Genomic DNA, 26550 nt, shown 5'->3' with positions numbered 1-26550 from the left:
CCCAGCTACTTGGGAGGCTGAGGCAGGAGAATCACTTGAATCCAGGATGTGGAGGTTGCAGTGAGCTGAGATTGTGCCACTGCTCTCCAGCCTGGGCAACAGACAGAGACTCCATCTCAAAAAAAAAAAAAAAAAAAAGGTGGGATTTGGAGCAGAGATACAACAGCAGAATGACTAGTACACCTGTCTTGTACAGTTCCTTAGCCCCATGCTGGAAGAGTACTTGGCCTCTAGTAGACAATCAAATATTTGTTGAATGGATGGATGAAAAGTGAATCATGCACCATATACAGTGTTAGTAGCTAGGGGTGCAGAAATGAGACACACACTCTAACCTCAAGTGGCTCACACTCTAGTAAGAGAAACAGGCATTGTTTATGGTTCAGGATAAGTGTAACAAGAGAAGTACCTGCAATGTACTTTGGAAGCACAGAAGAGAGACTCGTCATGGCCAAGGACAAAGAGGAATTAGTGAGACACACAGGGAAGCTGATGGTCAGAGGTATGAGGTTGCAGAGCACATTAGGGCTGGGAACAGTTCATACAAAGAGAGCTTGGAGAGAGTATGACTCAAGTAGTTCATGACAGCTGGAGCATCCATAGGACATCAGGGAGAGCTAAGCCTGGAAAGCTCAAGTCCAGCTCATGAAGGCCTCATATGTCATGCTCAAGGTCAAGGAGCACCGGCCAGGGTTTGACCTCAAGGCAAAGGAGTACTAGCCAGGATTTATGAGCAGGACAGCACATGATCAGAGAGTAACATGATCAGACCTGAGGAGTATGAGTTTGCAGGGAGAAGAATGAAGACTGGAGCCCAGTTAGAAAGTTTTTAGAATAGGCCGGGCCCAGTGGCTCACGCCTGTAATCCCAGCACTTTGGGAGAACAAGGCAGGTGGATCATGAGGTCAGGAGATCAAGACCATCCTGGCTAACACAGTGAAACCCCATCTCTATTAAAAATACAAAAAAATTAGCCGGGCATGGTGGCGGGTGCCTGTAGTCCCAGCTACTCGGGAGGCTGAGGCAGGACAATGGCATGAACCCAGGAGGTGGAGCTTGTAGTGAGCTGAGATCGTGCCACTGCACTCCAGCCTGGGTGACAAAGCAAGATTCTGTCTCAAAAAAAAAAAAAAAAAAAGAAAGTTGTTAGAACAGTCCTGGATAAAAAGGATGCTGCCTTAGTCCATTCCTGCTGCTATAAACAAAATACTTTAGACCAGATAATTTGTAAATTACAGAAATGTATTTCTTGCAGTTCTGGAGGTCAAGGTGCCGGTAGATTTGGTGTCTGGTGAGGGCTTGCTCTCTCCTTCCAAGATGACACCTTGTTCCTATACCCTCCAAAGGGGATGCACGCTATGTCTTCACATGGCAGAAGGATGAGAAGGGCCAGGCAGCTTTCTGAAGCCTCCTTTTTTGAGACGGAGTTTTGCTCATGTTGCCCAGGCTGGAGTGCAATGGCACGATCTAGGCTCACTGCAACCTCCGCGTCCTAGATTCAAGTGATTCTCCTGCCTCAGCCTCCTGAGTAAGTAGGATTACAGGTGCCTGCCACCATGCCCAGCTAATTTTTGTATTTTGAGTAGAGACAGGGTTTCACCATGTTGGCCAGGCTGGTCTTGAACTCTTGACCTCATGTGATCCGCCCACCTCAGCCTCCCAAAGTGTGGAGATTTCTGGCGTGAGCCACCATGCCCGGCCTCTGAAGCCTCTTTTACAAGAGCGTTAATCCCATTCCCAAGGGAAGAACCCTCATGACTTAATCAGTTCCCAAAAGGCCCCACCTGTTAACACCACCACAATGGGGATTAAGTTTCAGCGTGAATTTGGAGGGACACAAACATTCAAGCCTTAACAGACAGGTATTCATCTAACTGTATACTTTCATGGATGTAGTTTGCTATTTGTAATTTACCTCAATAAAGTCGGATTAAAACAAGAAATAAACGATGGGAATCTGAGCAAAGGCTGTGAAGGTTGAGGACCAAAGGAGGGGAAGAAAGAACTACCGAGGAGCTGGGATCACTCAGCCCGTAAACTGTCACGGGATAACCCAGGCTCCGCCGAGGAGCTGGGATCACTCAGCCTGTAAACTGTCACGGGATAACCCAGGCTTCGCCGAGGAGCTGGGATCACTCGGCCCGTAAACTGTCACAGGATAACCCAGGCTCCGCCGAGGAGCTGGGATCACTCGGCCCGTAAACTGTCACGGGATAACCCAGGCTCCGGTGCCTGAGAGTCAGCCAGGTCGTTGCATCGTCCCCTCACGAACGTGTAAGACTTCAGAGTTGGAAAGGGGCTTCAGAGAATACATCAGTGTCCCAACAGGAAACAGAACTTTACTGAGGAGGTACTATTTACAGAAGGCCGGATTAAAGAAACCAAGAATATTGAGAAACTCAGAGACTGCAAACTGCTGTGTATTAGTGTGTTGTCGCACTGCTATAAAGAAATACCTGAGACTGGGTTATTTATAAAGGAAAGATGCCCTGGGCATGGTGGCTTATGCCTGTAATCCCAGCACTTTAAGAGGCCGAGGCAGGCAGATCACTTGAGGTCAGGAGTTTGAGACCAGCCTGGCCAACATGGTGAAACCCTGTCTCTACTAAAAATACAAAAATTAGCGAGTCATGGTGGGGAGCGCCTGTAATCCCAGCTCCTCAGGAGGCTGAGGTGGGAGAATTGCTTGAACCCAGGAGGTGGAGGTTGCAGTGAGCTGAGATCAGGCCACTTCACTCCAGCCTGGGCCACAGAGCAAGACTCTGTCTCAAAAAAAAAGAAAAGAGGTTTCATTGGCTCACAGTTCCACAGGCTGTACAGGAAGCATGGCAGCATCTGCTTCTGGGGAGACCTCAGGGAACTTATAATCATGGCAGAAAGCAAAGCCAGAGCAGGCGTTCACATGGCCAGAGCAGGCGGAAGAGAGAGAGGGTGGAGGTGCTACACACTTTTAAACAACCAGATCTCATGAGAACAGCACTAGGGGAATGGTGCTTAAGCATTAAAACTGCCCCCATGATCCAATTACCTCCCACCAGGCCCCACCTCCAACACTGGGGATTACAATTCCACATGAGATTTGGGCAGGGACACAGATCCAAACCGTATCATGCTAGAAACCACCCACGGGCCTAAAGGAGGTTACTGGAGCCCATTGAGGCCTGAAACAGTGGGAAGGACCACTGGGCAGAAGCTATAGCCAGGCAGAAGGGCACTGGCCCAACCCTGCATCAAAGCAGAAGGTAGCAGAGAAGAAATACTCCACCCTCTCTTCTCCCACTTTCCAGCCTCCTGCCTGTGTCTCCCAGTGGCCAAATCATACTGGAGCCAGTAGACACGGGAACCCATTGATTCATTCCACAGGGATCAGCCTTCTGAGGCACAGAGCAATGCTAAGAAGGAGAGACAATGAATTGAAGAGGACAAGTGGAGAACAACAGCGTCACGTACTGCAATTTCCACCCTGTTGTTTTTCCCCAGAAGAGGCCTCAGAGAGTGGAGGCCACCTGCCAAAGGCCACGTAGCAAGTTAGGACAGGGCCCTTAGCTCCTCTTCCTTGGGGCCCAGGCTCCTTGCACACTGGGCCTGCACCGAAGGCAGCCAGGTGGGATGCCCCATTGTGTTGGAGCTGCAGCTGCAGGTCCCAATTAGCCAGAGCAAGGCAGCTGAGCAAGGGCAGCAGTGGGCAGGGCCAGGAAAGATGGACGTCCAAGGGCTGGCCACCCACCCTCAACGTCAGGAAGGTAATAGACACTTGCTTCCTTGTCTCATGATTTGCTACCTGCCCCCTGGTCCCCATTTCCTCTCTTGAGTCCTCCCTAGACCTGGGGACAGGAACCCGGACCTAGGATTGGCAGGAACAAGGGGAGGAGACTCTGCTTCCCTGGTAGCCAGCCCTGCTCATCGATTCCCTAGAGCTGCTCACTGATCCAGCACAAGATGGTTTAATTGAAGTCATTACAATAAATGGTGCAGAAAAGCAACACCCTTTGTCTGCCAGGAGCCTCAGAGAAATGGGAGCGGGAGCTGGGAAAACCAGCAGCAGCAACTGCAGTTACACGATGATGCAAAGGGGATGAGACTGAGGCGTCACAGAGTCCTGGGTTCGAAGCCTGACTGGTCACTTACACGTTATGTGACCTTAGTCAAGTCCCTTTATCTTCCCGAGCTTCTAGGCCCTAGTCTAGGAAAATGGGAATATTGTAACCTGTCCTCCCAGGCCCTGCGTGACCCTGGGCCCTGCCTGCATCTCCAGCTCCATCTCCCACCACCTCTCACCTCTCCTGTCACTCTGTGGTTACCCAGGTGGGTTGCTGTTCCCTGCCAGTCCTCATATTTCACTCACGTGGATCTCTCCCCTGAAATGCCTTTCCCATTCCTTCCTTGAGTAACTCCTACTCACCTTTCAAGATTCAGATCGAGAGTCACCTCCTCCAGGAAGACTCTCTATGCCCAGCCCTCCGTCTCCTGAGTGCCTCTAGCACACCCTGACTGTGACACCCATTTGGAATTTGACACTCCCTCTCGTGCACAGCAGTCTTTCTCTCTCCCTATGGCCTTCTCATGGAGATAAACATGGGATCTGTGTCTTCTCTTTCTCATCTTCACATGCCTAATACATGCCTAACATCATAATCCTGTTGATGTTGGGGGTACTGAGGGGCAGAGATTCAGAGCCCAGAGGTGGGCACAGCCAGGATGCAGCTGGCACTGGTAGATGATAACTCCCATGTAGCCACGAAGCTCCCTTCCAGATAGTTAGGATGGTATGTCCACCATATGTTCTTGTCTTCAGCATGGAACGCAGCCTCCTCTGTACCCGGGACCAGCTGGCTCTCTGCTCAGCTCCATAAACTACTATCTGATTCAGTATCAGAGGACAGAGGATCCAAGTTGTGAAATCATAAAATGTCAGCATCAAACCTTCTAATGTAGCAAAAGTGACATCTCAATACCTCCAGTCTACATCATAAGAAGCCTTATCATTTCCACTTGTGTCTCTTGGAATGTTCTCTCTCAGAATCCAGGTTCCCTACCATGAGAAGCCCAAGCCACGTGGAGAAGCCACGTCTAGGGACTCCAGTTAACAGTCTCAGCTGAGTTCCCAGCTGACAGTCAGCATCAACGCCAGCCACCTCTCCCTAAAAGTGGGCCATCTTGGGCATCCGGCCCAGTCAAGCCTTCATATGAGTCCAGTCCCAGCCACTATCTCACACAACCACACGAGAGACATCAAGAACTCCCAGTGGAGTCCAGTCAGCCCATGAACTATAAGAGATAATAAATTATTGTTTTACAGTACTAAAAAAATGTTTTAAAGAAATGTAATAGCAATGTCATCTTACTTATGAGAAGCAGAAGCTCAGAAATGCCATGTAACTTATCCAAGGTCATAAAATAAGTTAGAGGCAGAGCACAGTGCAGTTAACTGTTGTCACCCATGGTCAGCATCAGAGATGATAAAGGGAAGTGAGCTATCTGGGGTGGGAGTGGAGGGAGAGAGAAGGAAGCTAAATTGAATAGGAAACATCCCAAGTTAATTCTGTTTAAGAAGAAACTATTTCAAATGTATATGTATTTTTTAATTTTAAAAGAGTGTCTTATGACTTTTCAGAGTTTACAGAGTTAATGGTTCTATATTTCAGCCTTGAGTTCATTTTGTTTTTTCTTCCCCCTTGAGATAATTAGCCATAAGTGTACCCGAGCACATTTTTCATGTCAAGAAGACAATGGCTTCAAAGGAAAGGAAAGGGCAGCCCTACAGGAGGCCCAGAAAAGAAGGCCAGGTGACAAAAGCAAAGCCTCCTAGGGAAACATTCACATTTCCTGAATGATCTGTCATCAAAAATGCATGTGCACGCAGGAGGGCAACCAATAGAGTCAGGGCAAATGCAGCCAGGCTGGCCCCTGCACCCAACTGTGCCCAGAGGACTTTGATCTGAAACACATCCATACCCAGGACGAAAGCAACCCTCCTTCCCCAAATCACTGCCATCTATTTGGCAAAACCACAAGTCCAAAGGAAAATCTTGGGTTTGGCTTTTTTTTTTTTTCAGGCTCCTAAATTTAAGCAACATTAATTTTTTAAAGGCCTGTCCTGCTCTCTATACTGCAATGGAAGATTCAGGGGAGCAGCATTTCATGGTAAGATTAGAACCAGGCCATTCTGTTCTTAATCCTTACCTTGGAGTTGACGTGAAAAGGTGTTGGCTTCACACCTGGATAGTCCTGGGACTGGGCCCAGTATTCCCTTGTTGTTTGTTCTGGAGCATTACTGTGAGAAGCCATCATTTTTTGCTTATGTCCCTGGGGCTTTATTTACTTCACCTTGTGTTTAATCTTCCCAGCAACTCTATGAAGGAAGTATATTATCTCATTTCAAGCATAAGGAAATTAGTCTCAAAAAGAAACACACACTCCAAATAACAGATAGGATTCAAATCTTGGCCTGCCCAATTCGAGAGATCTGCTCTAATATGGTTTTGCTGTGTCCCCACCCAAATCTCTTCTTGAATTCCCACTTGTTGTGGGAGTGACACGGTGGGAGGTAACTGAATCATGGGGACAGGTCTTTCCCAGGCTGTTCTGATGATAGTGAATAAGTATCATGAGATCTGATGGTTTTAAAAAGGGGAGTTTCCCTGCACAAGCTCTTCTTCTCTTGTCTGCTGCCACGTGAGATGTGACTTTCACCTTCCACCACAATTGTGAGGCTTCCCCAGCCACGTGGAACTGTAAGTCCATTAAACCTCTTTCTTTTGTAAATTGCTCAGTCTCGTGTATGTCTTTATCAGCAATGCGAAAACGGACTAACACATACTCTTCCCTGTATACCACTTCTATCAGTTACATACTGCCATAATAATTCTGTGAAATAAATAATCACAAAACCTAGGTGGTATAGAATAGTAAGGCTTTATTGCTCATAGGTCTGGGATGGTTGGCTAGGTGGTTGTGCTGATCATGGCTGGTCTCACTAACATGCTTAGGGCTTGGATGCCATCGACTGACCTAGGCTGGCCTCAACTGGGACAGCTGGGATGACTCAGCTCTGCTCCAAGTGTCTCTAATCCTAGCCCAGGCATGTTCTCATGGCAATGGCACAGGTATAAGAGAGAAGGCAAACATGATTAGTTGCACAAGTATTTTTCAAGCTTTTGCTTACATCACATTTGCTGTTGTTATCCTATTGGCCAGAGCAAGTTACATTGCTGAGCCCAGAATCAGAAAAGGACATTGCAGATGAATGGCAAAAGGTGTGGGTACAGGGGAGGGTAGGGATTTGGAACCAGTTTTGCAATCTACCACATGATCTTGGGTAAGTTACAATCCCCTCTCAGAGCCTCTGCTCCTGCATTTTTTAATAGGATGGTATCTACTTTGTAGGGCAACTGAGATCATTAAATAAGACAAGCTGTGTGAAACACTAGCAAATTGAGAAGTACCCTTCCTACTGATGTATTTCAAGTGTACAAGCCTGGGGGTGTTTGTATACATTAACAGAGATACATGAAAGCCTCCATGTCTATTTCCAGAGTCCAGAGGATTCTACCCAAGTCTCAGAGGTGAGATGGTCCAATCACTGAGATGATAAACAAGAATTGTAGAAAGAGAATAAATCAAGAAAGAAAACAATAAGTAAATGATGTAATTAAAGTTACTGTTGAAGAACCTATCAAGGAGAGAATGAGTCAGCGGCAAGTTGAAGCGATGAATCAGGCACGATGTCATGTTTCTAGAATTCTTGTCTATTTCAAGAAAGGCTGATGTCCCAGTTAAAAGAGCACCTTGAGCCTGTAGCAACAACATCTGGAAGGAAACACTCCTGTAATTTTAATTTCTCCTGGGCGCCACCACTAACAACAGGAGCGGCACCTGGGTAGCACAGAGTAGGCACTCCGTAAAATCTGTCATGGGAGGAGCTGAAAACTACAGCATTACCTCAAATGTATTCAAGGGGATTTTATTTTTTATTTTTATTTTTGCTTGATTTAAAACATTGTTTTTATGGGTAAAATGTAACTGAAAATATGACCATCATAACATACTTAAACCAAAAAACAAATATTCAACCACAGGTCTTATGTCAATTCACATCAGTCTTTTTTATTATTTTTTATTGTTTTAGAGACAGGATCTCACTGTGTTGCTCAGACTGGTCTCGAACTCCTGAGCTTAAGGGATTCTCCTGCCTCAATCACAGCCTCCCAAGTAGCTGAGATTACAAGTGCTCACCACAGTGCCAGCCAGTTCAGTTTTTGAGATAAAAACAAGTGCACTCAAAAAGAAAAACACTGACGAATGTGTTAGAGTGGAGCATATTCCAAATAAGAATCACAAGCCTAGAAGATGGGCTTCTGGAGAGTTTAGAGACTTACAGGCTAAAGATGACAGGCCTCGAAGTGAGCCTGACCCACTGTGTACAGAGGCGGGATTTGGTCAGGCAGATTCTTGGGACTCAAAAGAAGTAGAATCAAACCAGAAACAAAAGAACAAAATTTCCAGAAATGCTGGGGTCTTGGGTATGCAGACTGATCAGGAGTGAGTGCTGTTGCCCAGTTCTGGGTCTTCTTTTTCTCCCCCAGCTTTATTGAGATGTAATTGACAAAAATTATATATACTTAAGGTGTACAATGTGATATTTGATATGTGTATATATTGCAAAATGTTCACCACACTCAAGCCGATTATCTAACATATCCATCATCTCACATAGTTCCTTTTTTATTTTTCCTTTAAGACAGGGTCTCACTGTGTCATCCAGGCTGGAATGCAATGACATGATCTCAGCTCACTGCAACCTCCACCTCCCGGGCTAAAGCAATCCTCTTGCCTCAGCCTCCTGAGTAGCTGGGACTACAGAGACATACCACCACATCTGGCTAACTTTTTGTATTTTTAATAGAGGCAGGGTTTTGCTGTATTGCCCAGGCTGGTCTCAAACTCCTGGGTTCAAGCGATCCACCCACCTGGGCCTCCCAAAGTCTATTTTTTTTTTTTTTTTTTTTTTTTTTGGTGAGAACAATTAAGATCTACTCTCAGCAAATTTCAAATACACAATACACTATTGTTAATTGTAGTCACCATTAGATCTCCAGAACTTATACTGCATATCTGGAACTTTGTACCCTTAGACCAACCTGTTCCCATATCCCCCATCCTCCAGTCCCTGGCAACCACCATTCTACTCTCTGCTCCTAAGCATCTGACTTTTTTTATATTCCACATATTAGTGAGATGTGTGCAGTATTTGTTCAAGGAGATTTTAAATTATTTTTGCAAAGGAATTTCCTGTGCAATAGGCTATTTGATTGCCAAAACAAGACTGTGAATTCAGTGCAGGACAATGTGAATCACTCTACTCTATAGATGAGAACTGAGGCGCATACAGTCCTCTCTTTAGCAGCAAGACAAAGGTCAAAAGGCAAGCCTCTTAGGCTCTCTTATCTGAACTAACAGAGAACTGTATTCCAACTATTGGTAACTTCATTCAGATTATTTTACACTCTGTAAGAAATAACACTGAACACTTATTGAGCACTTACCTTATAAGCCTAGTAGCTCATGTAATCCTCGCCACAAACTGAGAAGTCAATCTATGTGGCTTCCTTCCATTTCACAGATAAGGGGAAATTGGAGCTCAGAGATTTAAGCCACCTGCCAGAGGTCACATGGCCCATAAAAGGTGAGCCAGGATTCACACTCAGGTCTGCGTGACCCCACACACCAAGCTCAATACTGCCATTATGGATAAACTTGCCCCCTGCTCACACACACATATATGTTTTGCCCAGTTACTCAGAAAACACATTTTCTCACCTGTATTTTGCACTTCACTTTGCCTGCCCAGCTGCTGCCTCTAACTGACACAACTCAAGGCATAGGGGCAAGCGATATTAGCTCAGGAAACCTGAGCTGTGACCCCGAGCTGCTGACAGAATGTCTGATATTTATAGCAACTTAGAGTCAAGCACCAGGAAAAGTGTGTTCTGGACTATTGCAGATGTCCTCAGGGAGAAAGAAAGTATCTCTATGAAAAATCATGTGGGATGCTTAACTGATGGAACATCAAACATGAAAAGACAGTTCAATGGGTTTGCATTGGTTAAAAAATAATAGTAAAAGCATGACCCAGTCAACCTCTGTGGATAACATTCTTCAAACATTTAGGATATAGCCACAGAAGAAGACCCATCACTAGTTGAATTTATAAATTGCCACCCTGTACTTTAATTATCTTCCTTATGCATTTTGTTATTGATTTAGATCTGTCCCATTCCACGAAGGATTTAAGGCTAGAGATTTAAATTGTGAAGATGATGATGGATTGACCCTATGAATGGCCACATTTTTTTATGCCTCCCTTTTCCCTTGTCCTTGGGCAGTGTCCTCCCACACTGACTCTGTGCTTGGCCCTGTGACTTGCTTTGGCCAATGGCACAGCAGCAAACTTGATGCAAACACAACTTGAAAAAGAAAAAGACAGCCAAGTCATCCCAGCCAAGGCCACCCTGGACCAGCCAGCCTCTTGCCAAGCTGCCAGTGACCACAGAGTCCAATTAACAACAGCCAGTCCTGGCCTAGGTCAGCAGACCCATGAGAAAGAGCAGGCTATCATTTAAAGCCATGGGTTTGGGGGTGGTTTGTTGCACAGCAATAACTAACTAATACAGAAACTTACATTCTACAAAAATGCTATTAATCAACAAGCATATTAAGATGCAATCTCGGCCTGGTGCAGTGGCTCACACCTGTAAACCCAGTACTTTGGGAGTCCGAGGCGGGTGGATCACCTGATGTCAGGAGTTCGAGACCAGCCTGGCCAACATGGTGAAACCCGGTCTCCACTAAAAATAAAAAAATTAGCTGCACATGGTGACGGCCGCCTGTAATCCCAGCTACTCGGGAGGCTGAGGTAAGAGAATTGCTGGAACCCGAGAGGCGGAGGTTGCAGTGAGTTGAGATCACGCCATTGCACTCCAGCCTGGGTGACAAGAGTGAAACTCCATCTAAGAAAAAAAAAAAAAGATGCGATCTCCACCTGCTAGAAGCTTTGTATTTACTTGTGGCAAGACAGAAAAAGGAAAAATACCAGCGAGATCTAATTAAACTATGTCAAAATTGTTTATATCCTATTCCCTCTACCAGGCCAAGCTCATATGCCAATTTCCTCATGGAACCTTTCACTCCTCCATCTCTTTGCCAAGTCGAAATGTTAACTTCTGCTTCTCTGGGATACTTCAGACCTTTGTTTAAAGCTCTCCCATCTGCTTGTTGCGCTATGTTTAGGGTTATGGCTGGATGGGAACAGGTCTGTCCCTTCCACTACTGGTAAAATTGGTTCTTGCTTGGCATGATGGGGGCTCCCCACATCTGGCACAGTGACTTGCGCATGTATGAGCAATCTTGATCAATGTTTGTTGAATGAATAGGCAAATAACTATTGTAAGAGTTTAGCATGAGGGAAAACTCCAACAGAAGAGTGGTAGTCAAGGAGGGTTGAATTAAGGAAGCAGGAGTTAACGTCCTCGACAGGAGCCTCCCATTAAGGACTCATAGAATTCATGGACAGAAGAACTTAGATGAGGAAAATTTTACATCTTCAGATTCACTGATCTCTAACTGCAACTTCACATTTTCTTCTATTATCAATGTAGGCTACAAACCACAGAAGTAGATGTAACAGATACTTTGCTATCACATGTAATATTGCAGTTATTGGAGAGAGGAACAAAATATCATTTATGTTCATCACTACTGTACTTTGAAATTATAGTGGCTTTTTGGCCAGGCACAGTGGCTCATGCCTGTAATCCCAGCACTTTGGGAGGCAGAGGCAGGTGGATCACTTGATCCCAGGAGTTTGAGACCAGCCTGGGTGAGACCTCATCTCTACAAAAAATATAAAATTTAGCCAGATATGGTGGCATGTGCTTGTGGTCCCAGGTACTCAGGAGGCTGAGGTGGGAGTATCTCTTGAGCCCAAGAGTTCAAGGCTGCAGTTAGCCGAGATTGCCACTGGACTCCAGCCTGGAAGACAGAGAGAGACCCTGAAAAAAACAAAAGAAGAAAGAAAGAAAGAAAGAAAGAGAGAGAGAGAGAGAGAAAGGAAGGAAGGAAGGAAGGAAGGAAGGAAGGAAGGAAGGAAGGAAGGAAGGAAGGAAGGAAGAAAAGAAAGAGTGAAAGAGAGAAAGAGAGAGAGAGGGAGGGAGGCAGGGAGGGAGGAAAAGAAGGAAGGAAGGAAGGAAAAAAAAAGGAAGGAAGGAGGGAAGGAAGGAAGGAAAAGAGAAATTATGGTGTTTTTTATGTTAATAAAGAAGGACAGTATTCTTATATCATTAATTTGGTTTTTTGAATATTTTAGTAACTATTGTCAGTTTCTTTTATAATCCTGTGTATTTTATATCTTTCAAATCATTTTTTGGAAGAGAGGCCTAATAGGCTTATCAGACCATTAAATGGTGCCCATGGCACAAAAGTGGTTAAGATCTCCCTGCCTTGGAGAATAGGTAGATTGTTATTACAGCAATGGGAGAGAAGTATATATCCCAAATAGATGACCAGAACAGCATAAACCAAGATACAGGTGGGGAAGAGTATGAGATACATGGCGGGATGGAGTGTGCCTCCCCTCCCCATCCTTGAGGAGAAAGTCTCCTTGGCAAGATTAAGTAAAAAGACAGCGACTTTATTCACATAATAATGCATCAAGGAGCAAGAGAATAGTTGATTTGTTTTAGACATGCTCTAAGAATCTGGAGAATTTAAATTCTTAAGGCTCTAACATCTCCTCTGCAGGGTGGAGCCAAGACTTTTAGGAGAGGGCTGAACTGTGAACCTAGAAGTACCATCTCCCCCTGCACACACCTTTGGTCAGGTTGACCCCAAGGAGAAGGACAAGTCCTCTGCACGGCGATGAGGCCATACACACAGTCTGTGGCCCGGCTTTGGGAGACTGATGGGACAAAGGATGCTTTGCACGATCCTTGATCTCCGAGCAAATATATACATGGATTAACACAAAGCCTCTCTTTTTGAAAAATGTGACTGTGAAAGTGTGCCCTCCCAGATATTCCAGGCATAACACAGGAGTGACTGCATGTTTGGGGACAGTGCAGAGGCCACTCTGATTAGATCAGAGGACGTGGACTTGTTCATGATGTAAAAGCTGAAGGGAGGCCGGGCGCAGTGGCTCACGCCTGTAATCCCAGCACTTTGGGAGGCCAAGGCGGGCTGATCACGAGGTCAGGAGATCGAGACCATCCTGGCTAACAAGGTGAAACCCCGTCTCTACTAAAAATACAAAAATTAGCCGGGCATGGTGGCAGGCGCCTGTAGTCCCAGCTACTCAGGAGGCTGAGGCAGGAGAATGACGTGAACCCAGGAGGCGGAGCATGCAGTGAGCTGAGATTGCACCACCGCACTCCAGCCTGGGCAACAGAGCGAGACTCTGTCTCCAAAAAAAAAAAAAGCTGAAGGTAGGGTGGTAATGAAGGGAAGAGGACTCCAGGGTTTCAAGTGCTATGGATTAAGGGAGGGAGTAGAGGCGGGGGGCCAGGGCAGATGGTTGGATCTGTCCTAGAGGTGAGGTACCTTCAAGATGTCTCAAGGAAAATGGCCAGTAGTCCATCAGGACTCAAGAGTAAGACTACAGGGAGACACTGGCATGAAATGGGAAGAGAGCTAAGAAAATAATCCACATAGAGGTGATCATCAAAGGTGTAAAGAATAAAGCAATAACGTAAAAAAAAAAAAAAAAGCAAGAACTGAACTTTAGGGAACAAATAAGTAGGCTTCTTTCGTGTCCCAAAGCCAGAGAACGAGAACATTTCAAGAAGAGGGGTTAAATTCAGCCTGAAGAAGGAAGTTGCACAAGGTCTCTGGATGTGGCTACCGGGAAGGCCTTGGTGAATTCTGAGTGAGCCGTTCCCACGGAGGGAGCAGTGGATGGAGGCCAGCTGAGGACTGCCGGGTTAGACGGTGGGTGGAGCAGCCAAGGGAGACAGGAGAGGGTGGGAGCCAGTGAAATGGAGAGAGGGAGGCTAGGAGATTTGCAGGCCAACAGCATCACATTAAGTTTCTTTTTAACAAGACAATCCAGTTTTTCATTAGAGAAAGAAGGAAACTGCAAATCGGGGGTATTTAAAGGTCGTGTGAAAATCACGAAAACGTCAAGTTGAATCTGTTCCCACCTAAATAACTTTTGTTTAGAAACCAAGCAAAGCCACTGAAACCATCTCAGCACAAATCCCAAAATGGAATTATTCGGATGTCTCTGAAATGGTGTAGGTGCCATGAGCCACTGTGCTAATATGCAGTGTGTCCACACAGAGCCCAGGGTCCAGCGGTGTCAGAGACAAAGGCCAGAGCTTCCAGAAGGTTCCATAAGGACAGGAATTCAGGAAGTGGGGTCCAGGGAAGAGCTACTGTCACCAAATATCCTGCAGCTTAAGAAGATGATCCTGTTTAACCAGCACCTACTATGGGCTCGGCACTTCACCGACATTTTTCTCAGCCTGAACAAGACTACAAAGGATTTTTTCTGTTACTATCCCCACAGTGCAGAGAAGGAAACACAGGTTCAGGGTAACTTGCCTCAAACCCACAGTTCATAAGTGGCAGAGATAGCCTTGGAGCCCAGGTATATCTGCCTCTAATCCCACCGTGTTCCCATCCAGCCCGGAACCTCACCCAAACACACTGGACCCTCAAAAATAAAAAAATAAATTAAAAAGTGTCATTATCACCTGTAACAGCCAGTAAAAGACAAGTGTCCCTTGATGTTAGTGTAGCATAACTTTCCCAGTTCGACCTCTTCAAAAGTTAGGTTTTGTTGTTTTTTAAATTATCCTGAACTTGACAAACTTTATTTAAAAAAAAAAATTCACTCACTTAGTCTTTGAGTAAATGAAGAACAGGGCCATGTGTCAGTGCTGGAGACACAAGCCCTGGGCTCAGGTTGTCACAGAGAGAGAAGGCTCAGGACAGCAGGGTGGTCGGGGGCCTCTTCCTTTATAGAGGAGAGAATATGAGCCAAACCTATTTGTCTAAATTTGTTTTTATTTTCATCAAAGTATTACTTGTAAATCTGAAAAACCAAATAGTGCCCCAAAAGGCTTACAATTGAAAATGGAAGTCTCCTGTTTCCTATCCTTTCACCTTGTTTCCCCAAAGCTGTCTCTTCTGTTATTTCTATCCCCATTTCTAAATAATACATGTAATCTTTAAGCCAGGTGCGGTGGCTCATGACTGTAATCCCAGCACTTTGGGAAGCCAAGACGGGTGAAATCGCTCGAGGCCAGGGGTTCAAGACCAGCCTAGGCAACATGTCAAAACCCCATCTCGACTAAAAATACAAAAATTAGCCAGGTGCAGTGGCACATGCCTGTAGTCCCAGCTACTGGAGAAGCAAAGGCAGGAGGATTGCTTGAGCCCAGGAGGTGGAGGTGTCAGTGAGCTGAGATCAAGCGACTGCACCCCAGCCTGGGTGACAGAGTGAGACCTTGTCTCTAAATAAATAAATAAATATATAAAACTAAATAATATGTGTATTCTTCAATCTCTTGGCTCGTCATCTCAGCCTCGGTGTGTTTAGAGAAGTTTTTCTTCCATTCCCTCTTTTCCTCCCCTTATGCTCCCAAAATAATATCTCAATCTTTTAAAATCCACATTCCACATTTTCACTTTTATAAATACACAAATATTATTTTATTCCTGGGCCAAGTAGCACACTATGATCTTATTTCGTTTCCTGTTTGTTCTTCCTATTAACAATTCCCTCATTTTTCATCAACTTAGTTCTGTTTGTTGTTGTCGTTGAAAACAATTGATGAAATCTTTCCATGTCTCAATATAATTTTCCTCATCACCCAACCTGTCAGATCATTTGTTAGGCCGAGTTTTCTTCCTAAGGACAAACTCCCCCAGCCACTAGAGCCTTCTGACTTCTGCTGATCTAGGCAGCTTGCTCTCTGGTCCAAGGCATAGCTGCCTCCTTGTGTCCCTGGAGCCATGACCCAAGGAATTCCCTTCTCTCTTCCCTCCTGTGTTGCAGCCCTTGTTTCTGGATCTAACTTCGTTCTTGGAGCGCTGATTTAAGTTAAACACATCCTTCAGCAGTTCCCTAAGAAAGGTACATAGAAGGCAAGTTATTTGAAGACACAGCATGTCTAGAAAGCTCTTTATTTCTCCCATCATGTTTAACTGACAGTCTGGGTTGGTGTGGAATACTAGTTAGAAAAACATTTTCAGTCAGATCTGTTTTTTGCTTATTTTGAGATGAAGTCTCACTCTGTCGCCCAGGCTGGAGTGCAGTGGTGTGATCTTGGCCTCCCGAGTTCAAGCAATTCTCCTGCCTTAGCCTCCCAAGCAGCTGGGACTACAGGCCTGTGCCACCACATCTGGCTAATTGTTGTATTTTTAGTAGAGATGGGGTTTCATTATGTTGGTCAGGCTGGTCCCCAACGTCTGACCTCAAGTGATCCACCCGCCTCAGCCTCCTGAAGTGCTGGGATTACAGGCATGAGCCACCGCTCATGAGCCAGTCTCAGTCAGATTTTTGAAAGGCATTGCTTCCTTGTCTTCAAACTTCCAGTGTCGCTGTTGAGCAGCTTGATGCCATCACTCCAGAGGATTCCTGTGAAAGGCTGGGATTAGGACGAAGTGAGTGAAGCACCCATCTGAGATGCAAACATGCAAGGGAGTGCCAAAAAATTCACCCATTGAAATGCCAGTTTCAAATAAAGACGAGATCCAAACCTATGCTTATTCAGCTTGACCTCACTCACCTCGCCCGCCCAAATCCCAGTCCTGTCAGACCATGTCTTTACTTAAAATTTTGCTGTTTGTTTATCGTGGGTTGCTTTCTTTTTCTTTTCTTTTCTTTTCTTTTTTTTTTTTTTTTTTTTTTTTTTTTTGAGAGAGAGTCTTGCTCTGTCACCCAGGCTGGAATGCAGTGGTGCGATCTTGGCTCACTGCAACCTCCAACTCCCAGGTTCAAGCGATTCTCCTGCTTCAGCCTCCTAAGTAGCTGGGATTACAGGTGTGCACCACCATGCCCAGCTAATTTTTGTATTTTTAGTAGAGATGGGGTTTCTCCGTGTTGGCTGGGTTGGTCTTGAACTCCTGACCTCAAGTAATCTGCCTGCCTCAGCCTCCCAAAGTGCTGGGATTACAGGCGTGAGCCACTACGCCCGGCCTCTTTTTAAAATAGTGCATTAATTTTTTCATCTTGATCACTGAGTTTTTTGGTGCCCCCTTAAATTCTACCCACAAGGCAAGTGCCTCAGTTGTCTCGTCGAAGTCCCAGCCAGCTGTCTGCAGAAACCTCACAGAGCTACCTTGATCTCCGCATCTGAAAGGTTGTAATGATGAGCCTGGATGTGGATATTTTTTTCACTGACTGGGCTGGATACTCAGTGGATCTTACCATCTAGGACACATGTCCTTTAATTCAGGGAAATTTTCTTGTATTATTTCCTTGACAATTTCATTCCTTCCTCTCTCCATTTCTGGGACCCCTATTAGCTGAATGTTGGAGCTCCTAGATTGATTCCTTAATTATATATAAATTTTTTCAGAGACAGGTCTTGCTCTGTCGCCCAGACTGGAGTACAGTGGTACGATCAGGGCTCAACAGCAGTCTCAAACTCCTGGGCTCAGCTGGGCATGGTGGCTCACACCTGTAATCCCAGCACTTTGGGAGGCCAAGGCGGGTGGTTCACGAGTTCAGGAGTTTGAGACCAGCCTGACCAATGTGGTGAAACCCCATCTCTATTAAAAGTACAAAAATTAGCCAGGCATGGTGACATGCACCTGTAGTCCCAGCTACTCGGGAGGCTGAAGCAGGAGAATTGCTTGAACCTGGGAGGTGGAGGTTGCAGTGGGCCAAGATCATGCCATTGCACTCTAGCCTGGGTGACAGAGCAAGACTCCATCTCAAAAAAAAAAAAAAAAAAAAAACCTCCTGGGCTCAAGTGATCCTCCTATCTCAGCCTCCCCTAGTGGCTGGGACTACAGGTGCACCATGTGCAACTAATTTGTTTATTTTCTGTAGAAATGTGGTTCTACTATGTTACCCAGGCTGGTCTCAAACTCCTGGCCTCAAGCAATCCTCCCACCTCAGCCTCCTGAAGCACTGGGATTATAAGCATGAGTCACCATGCCCAGCCCAATCCCTAATTGCTTATGCTTTCTCTCCTGCCTCTTCTCTGCTTCATGTCTTTGTCTCTCTTTGTTATATGTACAGAGGAAGTTCCTCAACTTTATCTTCCAACTCTTGATACTTTTTAAAATTTTTACCATCAGGATTTTTACTTTTAAGCTTTCTTTTTCTCTATTTCTTTTTTATTTCACTCTGTTACTTTTTAATAATGGGTACAATATGTTCTTGTATCTCTCTAAGGATGTCAGTTACGGTTTCTTCAACCTTCTATTCTGCTCCCTGCATAATCTCCATTTCCTCTTGGTTCATATCTTCCTCAGAATACTGAGAGAAAGTGTCCCTCAAGTGTCCGTGATCTTTGGGTGTGTGTTGGTATTTAATGGTTCCCCACTGCAGGGCCGGTTGGAGGTATGAAGTGCCTGAGTGTGGCACGTTAATTGGACACTCAGTTGCTCGCACCAGCTTATCTGCTACAGACCCCTGAGCATAAGCATCTGTCAGTCATTCCTTTGGGCTTGTTTAATTCCTCCAGGGAAAACACACTTCAATCTTTGCATGAGGTTAGTGCAGGGTGCAGGCATAAGCCTGATTCTGGTACCCTGGAGGTGGGTGGGGAAGGAGGCTGGGAGCCTTTATTAGGACACCTCACCCCTTCTCTTCACACTTGGCGTCTCTGAGACCAGGACCTCTGGTCCCTTGTGAGAGTAAGGAGGACAGTCACCTGGCTGCATAGGATGGAGTGGGACTTGGAGGTCTACTGCTCCTTACACAGACTTTGAAACTACCCCCTACCCCCATTCTCAGGTCCTGCCCCACTTCCTGTGATACCTGGTGCCTCTGATCCCGGACCCTTTCTGGGTCTCTGTAGAGAAAATCAGCTCATTTCTGTAGTGCCTTCCGCACTCGTAAGTACAGAGGTTTGATGTTTCTCCTCTCTGCTGAGCCCTTTATCCTCCTCCAGCAGCTTCCCCCTCCATGTATTGAGATTCAAGAGTAGAGAGGTCTCCATGTTCCACCAAAGACGGAGTTCAGACTTCTATTCCTGTTCTCCTGTGGCTTCTGTACAGTTTTCAGGAGGGGAGTGGAGTGGAAACCTCTTTCTTCTACCGTCTTAGAAAGTCTTGGGCAAAATCTGAAATGGGGGATAGGAGTTGACCAGGCAGATCAGGCAGCGAAGGGTATTCCTGCCAGAGGGAGCTGTCTTCACAGGCAAAGAGGAATAAAGAGAGCCTCCTTGGAGGCTGCAAACAGGGAGAAGCTAGAGCCTGGGCTAAGGAAGTGGATCCGGAAGGGCCTTCAATGGGCCAAGAAGTGTGTCCTTGATCCTGGAGCAAATGAGGAACGGGAGGAGAGGAGCCCCTTGGCCACATCTGCCCTGGGGCAGCAGCATGGCAGAGGTGCCAGGGGAGCAGAGCGTGGGGGGCACATGGGGGGAACAGACACGCTGGGAGGAGAGAGTCCCCTGGGGGATGTGAATGTGGGAACAGGAGGAGGAGTACTCTGAAAGCTGTCTCAGAGCTGGAACCAGCAGGACTTGTGACTAACAGGAACGGGGCATGAGGGCAGAGGGAGAAGTCTAGTTTGAATCAAGTTTCTGGTTTGGGCAACAGAGTAGGTTGCAAGGCTGTTGACAGAGATGAGGAAACACTGGGGGAGAAGGCAGTGTGGGGAAAACTCTATTTGCATCTGTATTACATTCCTCCAAATTCCATCTCTGAGAGGTCCACGCTGGCATTATATAGTCGCAGTCAATATCCACATAGCATTGTGGGTCCTGCTTTTTTCCCGTAGCAGGACGTTTCCAGGTGTCACCAGAATCCTCAACGTCTTCCTTTGATTTGGCCACAGAATATTCCACTGTATTAATAAACACGCCGGTTTCACCTCCTTATCCCTATATTCTGGGCATTCTGAAGAGGACTGTGATGGACACCACGTTGTTCTCAGTAGGGCCTGTGAGTGGCTCCATAGCCCAGGTCTCCCGCCTCCTCCAAGGCTGAGGACCCCCTGAGGGCAGCTCAGCGGTGCCGTTGCATCTGCTCTGCCATCTACAACGGGAAATGTTGAGGAAGAATGCTTGAGACCTCACAGTCCCTGTACCTCACTGATCCCCAAAACCACCCCTGAACCTCAGAGGAACTTGCTTCCCCCTCTGGTCCCCAGGCAACACTGATTCTCCCAAGCTAGGATGGAGCAGGGACCCTCACTCTTCCTCCACCCGAGCCCTCTCCCCTTCCCAGCGGCCATGCTGTTTGCTGCCGCCACCCTTCCCGGGAACGGCCTCGCTCACATCTCCTCTCAAGAGGGTCCCAAGGTACATGGGTCAAGTGAAATCAGGGTTGCCCCAGACCTAAGAACAGTGGCGCCCCCAGAGGGAAGCTGGAGCCCTGTGGCAGAGGTGGAGGAAGAGGAGAGGACCAATCAGTTGTTATGGCAACCAGGGCTCCCAAGATGGAGGGAAGGGAAAAGGCGGCCCTGCTGAAGAGTTGCCATGGCAACCCAGAGCCTCCAGGCCAGCTTTGAAAACAAAAACCACACACACCCCACTTAACAAAGAAAGTACCCAGGACTCCTCGGTATGCTCCGCAATCCAGAGCGCCAAACGGAACAGGTCAAGGTCTGGTCTCACAGTTGACTCTGTAGACTTTTTTTAGGGGCAGAAGGGCTGCTTTTTTTCTGGGAAAATACACAGCCAGGGCTTGACAACCCATAGGGTCACTCAGCGAGCATTTACTGAGCCTACTACATGCCAGGGCCACAGCGACAAATTAAGATCCAGACCCACTTTCAAGGGTGGAGGACAGATATTTCCACATCAGTACGAGACTTGCTGGAAGTCTTCTCTGACGACAGTTTGGCAGTGTTCATTAAAAATTTTAAGTGGATGTTCTCTGTGACCCAGCAATCCCATTTCTAAGACGCTGCCTGCAGACATATTTGAATCTGAAGGTGATCTTTGCAGCATTATTTATAGCAGTAGAGAAATGGGACAACCTAATGTCCCATAATGGAGGCCACTTACATCAATTTTGGTACATGCATACACGTTGAATATGCAAAGGCGTACGGGCGGAAGAACAATAAGGAACCATTAGCAGCCATTGTCTAGGAGTCGCAGGACTGACCAATAGGGTTAGAGAAGGGGGGCGTTTCACTTTACTTCTCAACCATTTGGAGATGTTACAAGAGTGCGCTTTTTTTTTACCCCCCCAAGAGAGACGGGCTCTTGCTTTGTCACCCAAACTGGAGTGCAGTGGCACATCACGGCTCACTGCAGCCTTGACCTTCCAGGCTCAAGTAATCCTCCCCTCAGCCTCCTGAGTTCAGCCTCCTGAGTAGCTGGGCCTATAGGTGTGTGCCACCGTGCCCAGTTAATTTTTTGTATTTGTTTAGTTTTTTTTTTGTTTTGGGGTTTTTTTTTTCTTTTTTTTGAAATGGAGTATCACTCTGTCATCCAAGCTGGGGTGCAGTGGCACTATCTCGGCTCACTGCAACCCCCACCTTTTGGGTTCAAGCAGTTCTTGTGCCTCAGCCTCCTGAGTAGCTGGGATTACAGGTACCCGCCACCACGCCTGGCTAATTTTTGTATTTTTTAGTAGAGACAGGGTTTCGCCATGTTGGCCAGGCTAGTCTTGAACTCCCAACCTCAGGTGATCCACCCACCTCAGGTGATCCATCCACCTGGGCCTTCCAAAGTGTTTTTGTATTTTTTGTAGAGATGGATTCTCACTATGTTGCCAGGGCTAGTCTTGAACGCCTAGCTTCAAGCAATCCTCCGCCTTGGCCTCCCGAAGTGCTGAGATTACAGGAGTGAGCTACCGCGCCTGGTTTACTTTTATAACTTAAAGAAAATGCTAAATGTTTGGGATGAGTGGTCATACAATGGGATTTATAGTGATGAAAATCAAGTACGTTAACTGGTTATGACACAATGCAAAAAAAAAAAAAAAAAAAAAAAAAAAAAAAAACAGCACAGGCCAGGCGCGGTGGCTCATACCTGTAATCCTGGCACTTTGGAAGGCCAAGGTGGGTGAATCACTTGAGGTCAGGAGTTCGAGACCAGCCTGGCCAACATGGCGAAAACCCGTCTCTACTAAAAATACAAAAATTTGGGCATGGTGTCCGGTGCCTGTAATCCCAGCTACTCGGGAGGCTGAGGCAGGAGAATCTCTCACACTCAGGAAATGGAGGTTGCAGTGAGCCTTGATTGTGCCACTGTACTCCAGCCTAGATGACAGAGCAAGACTGTGTCTCAAAAAAAAAAACAAAATAAAACAAAAACAAGCACAAAGGCACTTACAATAGGAGCACCAAGGGAGAAGAGGAGAAGCAAGATGGGTGGGAAGAAGTTAGGTCTTGCAGGTTGCAGAAAATGTCATCATCAGGAGAAGGAGGAAAGGCATTTTAGCTGAAGAAATGGCAAAAGCAAAGGCTAGGAAGAGTAAAACTTCCAGTACTCTAGAAAATCCCAAGTGGTCTCTGTGGCAGAGGTGCAGAGACGTGACACAGACCTTACCCAGGAGCAGCAGGAAGCCATCCCAAGTATGAAAGTAGGGAAAGGACATGAGGAGAGCAGAACCTACAAAGATTCCTCCAGGCAGACGTGAAGGAGAAGTACTAGAGTCTGGGAGACACCTTAGGAAGCTACTGTAATCACACAGGGGTGACACGAGGAGGACCCGACGGGAGGGTGGACGGTCGGGGGTGGGGGGAGAGGTAATTACAAGAAGTATTTCATATGTAAATGGCAGGAGTTTATGATGTTTCTCAATCCATAGACTTACTTTCTAGAGCTAGATGAGGTTCCTCAGCTTACAGATGGGGAAACTGAGGCACAGATAGGGGAAGTGAGGGTTTCCAGGCCAACAAGTTTATGACTTGGAGTTTTCTCTGGGCCTCCTGGGGGAGGAGGCTCAATCCTTCCAAGATCTGACCTTTTTAAACTCTTAATTCAGACAATTCCCAACTGAGGGGGATGGGCAAAGGTGAGGCTGTGGCCCAAGAAGCCCCTGCAGGAAGAAAAGAGGGAGGAAGAGGACGACCCCCTTTGGTATCTGGATGCTGAGAGTCCCACTCTGAGATCCCAGCCTCCTTAAAGAGAGCACTCTTGATCCCAGACTGGAGCATGGCTGGCCTGCAGGGAGCTTGGGGCAGTGCTCAGACTCTGGGAGGGGTGTCTGGTGGTGGGCACGGTGCCACCACGAGCTGGTCCAGGAAGTGCCTCTGTCATGTGCGTGCCTCCCTGGTGTCCTGTCCCACACCTGGCACCATGGCAGCACTGGGACAAGCACAGCGCTGGACTCAGGAGTCAAGAGCCCTGGAATCTACTGCCTTTCTCTCCTGCCACTCAGCAAGCTGGCCTTGAGCTTGTCACTAGCAATCCTATGCAATAAGGCCCATGAAGGCATGAACCCACACTGAGGAATGCTAGGCTAAACAGGGCCCTCTTCCTGGAGAGGAAAATGGAAAAGCCCCAGGGGGGAGTATTATCACAAAACTGTCAGCGTGTCTACATTTATCAGATTAGTTAAAAGAAGAGACAGGGCTGATGGTAATCATTCCCGAAATATGTGCAACTATTCAGCTTGCAACTACTCCCACACACAGGCCTCTCATTTGACTTTCAAAAACTAAAACAAAAACACTCAGGGCAGGTGCCGCTATTCCATTTTACAGATGCAGGAAGCAGGTTCTGAGAGATTCAGACTCAATCCATATGTGTTAAGTGTCTATCTCACGCCAGCCCCTGGACAGAGGTACCAGCAGCTGCTAGAATACAGTTAGATCCGTTCGCACTGGTCCAAAAAGATACTCCATGAGAACAGGGTTACATGTCAAACAAGCTTAGGAAATACTCCAGACTCTCCCTCCCCCTTCTGATGAATCGCTGTGCCTATTAAATTACTCAAGGCCCTGCCTGGGAAGTCCTGCTTAGCTCTGTTTAACATCTCTCCCAAGTACATGGCCATGGAACCCCTTTTTACACACAACTTCTTAACAGCCTGCAGAACTTGGGTTTTGTGGAACACAGTTTTGCAAATGCTGACCTGAGCAGTAGAAACAGAGCACTGAAGATGGGATTTCAGACAATCAAATGAAGGATACATCCTGGGGCAGCGTCTTGCCTCCTTCTGTCAACTCACCACAGAAGCATCTGCCTTTCCCTGGGCTTCGAAATACAGCGAGCTGATGGGGCCACGTTCTGTGGGACTCTTAGCTGTGGTCTCAGCTGGCAAGTCAAAGACCAAGACTTGGCTGCATCAGAGCTTGTCTGTGGCTCTGGGACCCGCCGTTTTCAGGTGGGCGCAGGGTCAGGCATCTGGAACAGCCAAGACACAGATGTTCCAGCCACTCTTGGATCCCCGCCTGGGCTCCTGCCTTCCCTAATTCCAATATTTGGCTGCCGCTCTCACCTAATTCATATTCCAATGTCAACACTGCATAATCTCCCCCAAACACTGACAGCCCCGGAGTGGGAAAGGGGAAGGGACAGCTGATGAGCAGAGGCGGAGGGAGCGTTGGGGGAGGAGGTGGGCAGAAGACAGGAAGTCCCCCAAAGCCCTTAGCAGGCAGCACTCCCCCAGACTCTCAGCTGAGAGGAGAGGACCTCCAAGGAGTCGCAGAGGCACCCAGCCGCCACCCCAGGCAGTCAGTGCCACAAGACAGAGAAGGGGAAGCAGAGCCCCCGCAGTGGTCAGGCTGGGCTGCCTGGGGGGGGAGGTCTTGTATGCCATGCAGGAAAGAGAGCAAGACCACCAGTCAGGACCCTTGGTCAAGCTCCAGCTCTGCCTCTAACTAGCTGTGTGACCTTAGGCAAGTCCCTCAACCTCTCTGGGCTTTATTTCATGTATTAAATGAAGAGTTACCCATCTCTGAGACCCACCAGCTCTAACATTTGGGACGAGGCTGTAGAGCATCAGGAGAAACAGCCCAGGTCTGAGTGTGAAGCTGGCTCTGTCCCAGCTCTTCTACCTCACGGGACTCCAGTATCCTGATCTGTAAACTGGGAGTAATAATAGTGGCTACACAGCCAGAGCTCATTGGGATTAAATGAAACAGAGCGTGTAAAGCACAGATTTCCCAGCTGGGCTGTGAAGAGCAGGAGCGGCTGGAACGAGTCGGAAGCCCCCAGACTCACACTCACCGAGCACTTTCTCTCCTCGGCCCTGGCCATGCCTCGCTCCCCTCATCTTCACAGGAGCTCTGTGAGGGGGACTAGAGCACCCTAATGGCGCTGGTTCCGGGTTCTTCTTCCTCAATGCAAACCCGCCAAAGGAAAAACCAATCAGAAAGAGGTGTTTTTCCCGCCTCGCTCTAAGCCCCACCCCAACCAATCACAAACATCCACGCAGCCCTCCTGGGCATAAAAGAAGCAAACCCCCCACCGCTCCCTCTCTCTCTCTCTCTCCTGCCCAGCCCAGCCTGCTGCCTCCAATAAAGATCTCTTGGCCGAGCCGGTGTGCCGTGGTCTCTCTTTCAGGGAGACTGTTACTAACCTGTATTACAGAAGAGGAAACTGAGGCTTGGTAACTGGCTCACAGTCACCCAGCTGGAGGATGACCAAGGTCTGTCTGACGGCAGGGCCAGGGCTTCTTCAGGATCCCACGCTGTCTTTCCAAGCTTCCGGACTGGCTAACGAGCGGGCCTGGCTGGGAGAGGGAGAGGGTCCAGGGATGCAGAGCTGCTGGGTGCCCCTTGCTGCTGGCGGCCGCCTGCACCTTCACACAGTCTCCCTGCTCCAGAGGCTCCTGTGTCCATCCTGACTGGCCTCCGCCCCCATGCACACCCCAGATCCCAGCCCCACCCCACCTACCCCCACCATGTCTGCCCTCACCACTGTTTCCTCCCACCCTCCCCCACACCCATTCCCAGGCAACTGTTCTCCCTGGTTCTCACTGCAAACTCTCAGGAATTCAGTGACCTCCACCCAAATATTCCCCCAGGGCCACATCCAGGCCGATGTCCCAAGGAGGACTGCTGATAAATATGCATGAGATTTGCATGTGATTTGCATACACTTCTAAGGCCCTGAAAGGCAGCTTTTAAGAGACGCATTATCCAGGCTACTTTACCCTCCTCCTTATCTATTTCTTCACATTCCTTTGAGCCCAGCCCCCACACACACCCACCTCCTCTTGTGCCCACCCTACTCCACCCCTCCCTGCACTGGTCCCCCTTTCCTATTTCTGAATGTGTAACTAAGTAGGAAGAGCAAAAGTTTTAACAATAACAATTGCTGTTTATTGAGCAACTATCTGCCAGGCATGGCCCCTCACAACAGCCGCCAAAGGAACTACTATTTGAGGGTGTCTGAGTGGACCCAGTACCCGTCTTCCCAGCCCCTGTTCAGAACCAAGTGAGATGAATTTCAGACTTGACTATTGGTG

At 47.3% G+C, this 26550-nt stretch overlaps 1 protein-coding gene across 1 annotated transcript in view; it reads right to left on the bottom strand.

The window, feature by feature from the left end:
* Window positions 1-25413, bottom strand: part of CHST1 (carbohydrate sulfotransferase 1) — a 112144-nt gene extending 86731 nt beyond the window's left edge. Inside the window, exons 1-2 of the mRNA XM_063640956.1 lie at window positions 25308-25413; window positions 24307-24482 (exon numbers count right to left, since the gene is read on the bottom strand). The gene's annotated coding sequence lies outside the window, so the exon portion shown is untranslated. The remainder of the gene's footprint in view (window positions 1-24306; window positions 24483-25307) is intronic.
* Window positions 25414-26550: the final 1137 nt, after the last annotated feature.

The sequence above is a fragment of the Symphalangus syndactylus genome, chromosome 6, assembly GCF_028878055.3.
Source record: "Symphalangus syndactylus isolate Jambi chromosome 6, NHGRI_mSymSyn1-v2.1_pri, whole genome shotgun sequence".
NCBI lineage: Eukaryota > Metazoa > Chordata > Mammalia > Primates > Hylobatidae > Symphalangus > Symphalangus syndactylus.
This window is presented reverse-complemented; position numbering and strand designations above follow the sequence as displayed.